Genomic DNA, 9,044 nt, shown 5'->3' on the forward strand with positions numbered 1-9,044 from the left:
TCACCTCAGGCCCCCCCCCCCAATGTCTGGCTGAGCTTTCTTGCCCCTCTTATCACAGTTTTGATGAGGCCTCCCCTGTGAAGCCTCTGAGTTCTCCACCCTAGCTTGGGGCCCCTCCTCAAGGCTCTTATAACAATGTCTTGTACCTCTCCCTAGGCTGTGAGACCCATGAGGGCAGGAACTGTGTCCTGCTCACCCTTCCTCCTGGCACCTGCCATAACACTTGGCACATGATACACACTCCATAAACAGGCTGGATATTGCACGCTTGGGACATGCTCCAGAATCAAGTTTCTCCACTGGATCAATTTTGAAAGGACTGTTTCCAGTTGGAAGAAACTTGATTTGAGCCAGCCAGCCATTTCTTCCTTGAATATTGTACGCAGGACAATCCATTCACCCATCCCCACGCACTGATGTGATGGGCCCCTAGACAGGTGAGTTTGTTGGAGGTGGAGGTGAGCCTTTGTCAGAGACCCTTGGGGAGGTTGTTGACACAGGAGGAAGCAGAGGAACCAGGGAGCCAGGGAAAAACTATTCTATTGTTTTCCCAAGAGCCAGGTATATTTTAAAAAGGTCACTGCTGCTGACACTCATAGGAAGATAAACCTCAGAGACAATTTCAGTCTCCTGGGGTCACTTCTGAATTTATCTACCTTATTTAACATTAGCTTTTAATGTGAGGGCAGGGGAGCTCTGTGCATTAGTGAAATATTTAAAACCTCTTTTTTGGAGAAAATACTCTCTATTTGCATAAAGCCACACTGAAGGGTTTACAAGAAACAAATACAGTGGTGACTTCTAGTGTGTGGGGTGGAGGGTCCATGTAGACTGGGGAGCAGTGGGAATGAAATGTCTCAATTCTGCCTTTTAGGATTGTGTTGACTTTTGAGTCACAGGAATTTAAAATCTATTAAAAAAATAAAATTACACTTAGAAAACCTTCCCCAAGGGGAGCAATAACCTTTAGACATTTTTTTACTCCAAGCCACTTAAGTGGGGCGATAGACCTCACTCTGCACCGATTCTACCCTTTCATACTTTCCAATGGAAAAAAGATGTGACTTGTTTGCAACAGTGTCACTGCACAAAGTATCACTGTACAAGTAGCTTGCATTTTAGGGAGAGGGGTGGTGTTGCGTAAACGCTTGCTTTTGCAGTAGGGGCATCGACGATTCCTATCTGAACCACAATGTAGGCATTTCTTCCAATCTAGTTATTAGACAATTACGGGCCCCAACTACCAATGGGATGAATATGGAATCCTAAACACTGGAGAGAAGATCAGATAATCTGCAACCAACTGTAGTACATGGATAACATAGTAGCAACAACTGATGAAAGCGGTAACAGAGCTTGTGTCCTCCTAAGTGGGGGCATTCTGGCCATGCACAGTGATGCATGCCCAGCAGGAGCTTTGAAAATTGCCATCCATGTGGCATGGACGACGGGGTCTGGGATAGAATGCAGAGTAAAAGTATTCTAGTCACACACTAATTTGGATTCGCAAATTCCAAATTCAGTCATCCTTAGTGATTCACTTAATAAGTTACTGGTAAGAAGCGATGAGTTCTTCATAAACGACAGTTGGAGGATTGTGTGGCATTCACTCAGACAAGCAGAAGTAAGGACTCACATGTTTGGAGAGCAATTTGCATCCATGAGAGAATTCATGAATCCCACCAGTGGCCTTCCAGCCCACTTTGAAAATGACTATGTTAGAATTTCTGTACTGCCAAAGTCATAAAGAATTTGGACTCTGATGGAAAGGATCACTCATCCAAATCATGCTTTTTCCCAGTGGGAAGTAGCCCTTCGAATGAGGAAGGTCTCTGATGGATCAGCTTTGGCACCTGGAACAACTTTTCTAGAAGGAACTTGCTATGCGAGCTAGCTGCAAACACTCGGGAAAATCTTTTCACAAGCAGGTTATGAGGTAAGTACTGAGTAGCTCTACCCCTTCCTTACACTGAACCACAGCTAAGCTTCCCATGGCAAGGATGGTCGAGTTTTTGAGGGGATGGTTTTAGACTCCCTTGCTTCATTATGCTCTGGTCCTCTTGACCCTCTAGGATCTTCCCAGCATCTGCCTCGATTGTCCTGTCTCTCAGGTCTAACTCCACACTTGTCCTTTGGACTTGGGGACCCTCTTGGGCTTCTCCAGCTTCAACCATCTCATGCTATCATTTGCCACTGACGCCCACTTCCTACATCTGTTCACCCAACCCATCTCCAGTTGCACTTCCAGCTCCAGTAGCCCATAGGGGAGGTGGCATGTACTAAAATGAAATCCTCAAGGTTCTTAAATCCAAACACCTCTGCTCCTTGGCCTGCCATAATCAACCATCATGTATGCTTACAGGTAAGTCCATGTCCAGCCGGGTGGTATGGATCTGTACTCTCTAGGAATTGAGAATATGTGTGCATTTAGGGTTGGCAGTCAGCTGGTTAAACACTGAATTATTTCGCTATTACGTGGCACAGCCATCGTCCCGCTGCCCTGACCACCTAGACCCCTTCCCTGGAACTTGCTGGACCTTCCCCTAATCCTGCAGCTTCAGGAGCACTGCCTGGCCAACAGGGGGCGGAGGTGAGGGTAGGGCCCTAGTTGGGTACCCTGGCTGACATCCATTCTGGCTGGTCAATACCTGAGCATACTAGTTGCTATATATGTTGAATATCGACCCTGTGCAACTGAGCCAGGGGCAGGATTTCCATATTAAAAAATGAAAAAGAGAAAAAGTCAAGGGGCTGCTGTGTCAGGTACGCCCAGCCAGCAGCCTCTTCTCTTTAAGGCTGCCCCCAGAGGCGTGAGGGTTTGTTTGCAACAAGCAGATGATTTAGTAAATATTGCTTTTGCCAAATCCCCAGAGGCTCTCGAATGTTAGGTGCTAATAAAGCCCATGTTATTATTAGGCATGTGGTCTATGTAGGTCATTGCCAAACACCAGCATGATGGAGAGCAAAGAAAAGCAAAGAAAATGAGCTAAGCCCAGATAGAAGGTGGATGGGAAATGGCAACCCCTTCTCCAAACAGGAAACATGCCTAAAGTTCCTGTTGTCTTCAGAAGGTCTCGGTTTCTTCACCTGTGAAATGAGGGTCATCTGAACAACCCCCTTTGCTGGTGTCTCGAGAGTTTGGGCCAAAAACAGGCCTCTTCAGTAGAGAGTGGAGGAACCCACCGGGGAATAGTACTGGGAGATTCGGCCCCATCCTGTAGCTGTAGACTTTCAGTGGCGGCCACGTCGGATGGAGCAGTGTTTGGCTTTCCTTTTACCTACGGCCCTAGAGGGGGAGTGTGGCCGTGAGCACAAGCAGGAAATAGCTCCAGGAACCCGAGCTCTGGACTGAAGGAAACAGCAGATGTGTGCGTCTGATTCTGCTTGGACACAGGCTTTTTTCAGATGCTCGCAGGAAGATGACTCGTGTCAAGCTCTCAATCGTTTGGACAAAGTTCAGGATTGTTCTTGAGGGAGACCTCTTCCTGAGCAATAAGGAACACACGCGTTTCCCAAGCATCCTGTTGGGTGGTAACGTGTCCTTCCTTCCCAAGGTGCTCAGCGCTGGATGGGTGTCCACGCGGGCAGGAGAGGCAGCTGGGCGGTCTGGGGCTGGGGGAGGGTGCTGAGATTGGGGGTGTCTGGGAATATTGCTGGGTCCCCGATTGAGTAGGATGTTCCCAGGGCTGAAGGAAGAGGGAGGACAGAAGGAGGCAGTGAATCTGCCTTTGCTGATAACAACTCTGGTGGAGGCTTCCAGGTGGGGACATCTCATGTGAACCTGGCAAAGGATGGGAAACGTTCAAGAGAAAGAGCAGGAGGAGCTGAACTCAGGCCATGCTGCAGCGAGGGGGCACGTTGCAGGGTTTACCCGATAGCGGAGCCCAAAGTGAGCCCTGAGCATGCTTCTTTTTTTTTTTTTAATATGAGTATAGTTGACACATAATGTTACACTAGTTTCAGGTGTACAACTTAGTGATTTGACAAGTTTATACATGATGCTATCTATGCTCACCACAAGTATAACTACCATCTGTCCCATTACATCCCTATTACAATATCACTGACTCTATTCCTTATGCTCTGCTTTTTATTCCTGTGATTTACTCATTCTGTAACTGGAGGCCTGTATCTCCCCCTCCCCTTCACCTGTTTTGCCCAACTGTCCCCCCCACCCCCCGCAACCATCAGTTTGTCCTCTGTATTTATAGTTCTGATTCTGCTTTTTGTTTATCCATTTTTCTTTTAGATTCCACTTATGAGTGGAATCATATGGTATTTGTCTTTCTCAGCCTGACTTATTTCACTTAACATAATACCCTCTAGGTCCATCCATGCTGTCTCAAATGCCACAATCTCATCCTTTCTTATGGCTGCATAATATTCCTGTGTGTGTGTGTGTGTCACATTTTCCTTATCCATTTGTTTATTGATGAACACCTGAGTTGCTTCCATGTCTTGGCTATTGTAAATAATACTGCAGTAAACATAGGGGTGCATATATCTTTTTGAGTTAGTGTTTTCCCTGGGTAAGTACCCAATAGTGGAATTACTGGATCGTATAGTATTTCTATTTATATTTTTTTCAAGAAATCTCCATACTATTTTCCACAGCGGCTGCACCAATTTACATTCCCAACAGTGCACAAGGGTTCCTTTTCTCCACATCCTCACCAACACTTGTTTTCTTTTCTTTTTAAGAAAAAAGAAACCTCAGCTAATGTGTGCTCTTCTTGTTTCAAAGAACATGTGAGGTGGACTCACATCTTTAGTTTTATGTATTAAATAAACACTAGCAGCACTTACTTGGTGCCAGGCACTCTTCCAGAGTTTAATCCCCAGGACAAGCAGAGCTACTGTGATTATTCCCATTTTACAATGAAGAAACCAAGGCACAGAAGGGTGAAGTGGCTTACCCAAGGTGAGGACAGACAGGATTGGACCCAAGGCAACCTGGCTTCCAAGTATGTGCTCTTGGTCCTTGATTTTTTTAAAAAAATAGACTTTATTTTTTAGAACAGTTTTAGGTTCACAGAAAAATTAAGATAGTACAGAAGGTTCCAATACATTCCATACCCCATTTCCGGTATTTATAAACATCTTACATCAGCTGGTACATTTGTTACAATTAATGAACTAATTTGTTTTTAAAGATTTTATTTATCTATTTGTTTGTTTGTTTATTTATTTAGAAAGCAGAGGGAGGGCCAGAGGGAGAGAGTGAATCCCAAGCAGACCCTGCGCTGAGCAAGGAGCCCCATGCGGGACTCATTAATGAACTAATATTGATACATTATTAACAAAAGTCCATAGTTTATTTGGATTTCCTTGGTTTTCACCTAATGTCTCTTTCTGTTCCAGGATCCCATCCAGGACACCACATTACATTTCCCCCCCAGGCCTCCTAAAATCCTAAAATCCTAAAAATTGCATTTCCTCCCCAGGATCCTAAAATCCTCCCGGCTGTGGCACTTTCTCTGACTTCCTTGTTGTCGATGGCCTTGATGGTTCTGAGGAGTGCTGGTCAGGTGTTGGGGGCAGAATCTGATGATCTTTCTCACAATGAGACTGAGGTTCAACCCTTGGCTTTTGATAGTGACGGGGAGCTCTCACGAGGCAGGTGTAAACCCAACAGGGACAGCTTTGTTGCTTCCGCCATTATTTGGCAGAATTACAGACCAGGTCAAATTTTTCTCTTACATCTTTGCTTCTTTTCAGGAGGAAAAGGAGACTCCTCTTTTGTAGTTGTGCCGAGTCATCTGGTTCCATTTAAAAGAAGTCATCTTAACCCAGGCTCCCTGCTGGTGAGAGGCCCTTAGTCTATGCTGGACCCCATATTTCAGGGCCACAGATTGCACTTGGGTCCTTCAGCCCTCCTGCCTGGCCTTGTTCGTCACCACTAAGACTGGGACCCTGAAGCCCAGGCCCGGTGCATGGCCGGCTGCCTCCCAGCTCCCAACACTAGGCTCTGTCTCTGCAATTGTCTCTGCTATTTCTGTGGAGGCATCTCCTCAGCCTTGATCAGGCACATCTGCCGAAGCTCCCCCAACTCCCTGCCTTCCTCTGGTGCTGTCCTGGTGGGTGGATCCCCCATCACAGGAGACAGACCACACCATCAGATGGATCCTTCCAGGCCAGCCTGGGGACACATCCATTTGGTCTTCCCAGGGAGGACTCCAGTCATAAAGATGTTTACACACCAGAGAAGTGGTTGAGATGTGGTCTTGAGATGATAAAAATACACACAACCTTTTAAAACCATGGCAACACAAGAAGCAGGAATGCTGCCAATTAAAAAGCATTTAAAATATGGCTCCAGGCTGCAGGTTTGGAAATAAAGTGGACGAGGAAAACAGATGGATGGCATTGAGGCCTGCCTTCATGCTGGCCAGTGCTGTGGCCCAGGTGAGAGCCCCAGCGCGCTCCAGGCCCGGCCCCCTATGAATATTGCTCACGAGAGAAGAAGGGGTGTAGCGTAGGCACAGCTCCTTCGGTCTGGATGGGCAGGGGGCTAACAGCTCCCCAACCGTTCTAGCACCACATCGAGTCACTGATCTCAATTCTCCACCTTTGGCTGCATCCACACCCTTTGCCATGTGAGTTTGCAGATCCTCCTACAGTTTCTGGAAGGGAACACTTCTCTGCCCCGAGACTTTGGGCTTGGCTGGGGATCTTAGCAGATGTGACGCATACAGCAGTGTGAAATGTGCTGGTGTGATTGGGTGTGACCTCTTGCACCTCTGCCGTTGCCAGGAGAACATGCCCTGGCTAGCTTGCTGGTCCCTGGAGGATGAGAGCCACGTGGCACAGACCTGGCCCCAAACTGCATTCTGGGGCCCAAGCCAGCTGACGCCAGGCAACTTCAGCCGAAACGCGGCCGACCTGCAGTGTGTGATTAGAGGCTCAGTGGTCTGCCGCCGAGCTTTCAGCCATTTGGGAGCCGCAGTGGCTGCTGGATAGACAAGTCCCCTGTGGCGCCTCTTGGACACCTACGCAGGAGGAAGATTTCTGGGAAGAGGAGGCGTCATGGGAAACCCTGTCCCAGGAGCCCATTCCTTCCTCATGGAGTCGCAATGGTGATGTCACAGTCACTGGGAATCACCTCTCCCAGAAAGCGTTAGTGTGTTAGTAATACCAGTGATTAGCATTCACCTGGGGTTTTAACGGCGACATAGAACTACCTCATGAGGTGGAAAGGCCAGGATTATCATGTCCATTTTGCAAAGAGAAAACAAAAAGCAGACGAGGTGGATGACTCACCAGGACTGGACCAGGAGGCAGCTGTCTGGAGGAACAATGAGATAAGGAGTTCCTTATACCCAAAGGGAAGTCACCTGTGTGTTCTAATCTTTATAACCTTTTCATTATAAAAGGGTTACATGCCAATTGCAGAAAAATAGGAAAATACAGAAAGCATAAAAAATGAAAGTTCCCATTCTACTTCATAGCATTTTGGCTTATTTCTCTTTGTTATTTTTATTTATTTTTAAAGTTTTTTTTAATTTATTTGACAGAGAGAGAGCACAAGCAGGGGGAACGGCAGGCAGAGGGAGAAGAAGAAGCAGGCTCCTCGCTAAACAGGGAGCCCGACACGGGGCTCGATCCCAGGACCCCAGGATCATGACCTGAGCCAAAGGCAGACGCTCATCTCTTTGTTATTTTTAATGCACATATGTTTATTACATGTATTTTATAAATTAAAATCTTACTGCATATATAAGAGCATTTCCTACAGCATTCAAAATTCTTTTAAAAAAACAGTTTTTCATGCATAGTATTATGTTCTGTGGACTCATTCTAATTTGTTTAAGCATTCTTTATTATTGCAATGTCACTTGTTTCTGATTTTTTGTCATTAAAAACAATGTGTTGGTGAACATCTTGGCTGGTAGAGGAGATAATTTGTATGTATTTGATGTATGCATTTGTATTTGATGCACAGCACATGGTATGTGCTTAATAAATAGTATCTGGTATGAATATTTGTCTAAACCCCCAATAACTTCCTTAGAATAAACTGTTTAATCAGTTTTAACATTTAGTTCTGATGCACACTGTCAAATTGCTTTCCAGAAAGATGTCCCAGGTGCTTTTACTAATGATGGTGCTATAGGTACCCATCTCACAGGCTCCACATTGTTTTCTTTAAAACGAAGCATTGTTAATTTGACAGGTGAAAAACAGCAGTTCATTGTTATGTTCTTTATTACCACTGAGGCTAAAAATTCTCGCATAATTATCAATCATCGGTAACACGATGTGGGGAGCATTTGAGTCAGGGCCTGGCAGAATAAATCGTTTCAAATGAATGAATTATCAAAGGTGGGCCATGCTATGGGTATGAGTAGAATTACCTGGACTGCATGTGAAGGCCTGCAGTTGTTGAACTGTTGCTTATATAAACAGGGATTTATTCTGAGTCTTTCCTTGCTCAATTGAAAGTACTTTAATGGATAGGATTCTGTGGTAGAAGGGAGGTTTGGAAGTGTCTATCAGGGTGATTGTACCGAGAAGCAGGTGCTGGGCTTTGGAGCTGACCAACCAACCAGTGAGAAACCGATCAGGAAAAGGAGCCACTGGTCAGCAACCAGGGGGCTGGGGCTGCGAGTGGTGCCCATACTCCTCTGGTCTCCCCGCTCACAGCCCAAGCACACGCTTATGACAATGGGTGTATTTGGGCTCTGTAGACAATTCTGCTCTCGGGGAGAAGGCAGGGATGTGGGCTGGAGCTTTCGCATCTGACTGCATCATGGTTTGATTCAGCCACTGGACAGGGTGAACGGGGTTAACCCTTGCCAACCTCCCATGTTTCCTTCCTCCCGGTTGGGCTGAGACCCCCTCCTCCTTCCTTCCCTCTGTCTCCTTCACCCCAACCCACCACGCTCTTGTAGTATTTACTACCCTGCCTTGTAATGTTTCATTTACAAGTCACACTCCTCTCTTTAATCCAAGCTACTTGAGGGTATTACCATCTTTGTATCTTCAGCAGCTGAGCATGAGAATGAATGAGTGAATATCCACCCCAGGAGCATCCAGAGTGCGCC

At 46.2% G+C, this 9,044-nt stretch overlaps 1 long non-coding RNA gene across 1 annotated transcript; it reads left to right on the forward strand.

Moving 5' to 3' along the window:
- The first annotated feature begins 122 nt into the window (after window positions 1-122).
- Window positions 123-7,980, forward strand: LOC115942472 (uncharacterized). Its single transcript, XR_004077080.2, has 3 exons — window positions 123-437; window positions 1,802-1,936; window positions 5,719-7,980. It is a non-coding gene; the product is annotated as an uncharacterized LOC115942472 (long non-coding RNA).
- Window positions 7,981-9,044: the final 1,064 nt, after the last annotated feature.

This window comes from Leptonychotes weddellii, chromosome 1 (assembly GCF_054177405.1).
Source record: "Leptonychotes weddellii isolate Sample4059 chromosome 1, ASM5417740v2, whole genome shotgun sequence".
Lineage (NCBI taxonomy): Eukaryota > Metazoa > Chordata > Mammalia > Carnivora > Phocidae > Leptonychotes > Leptonychotes weddellii.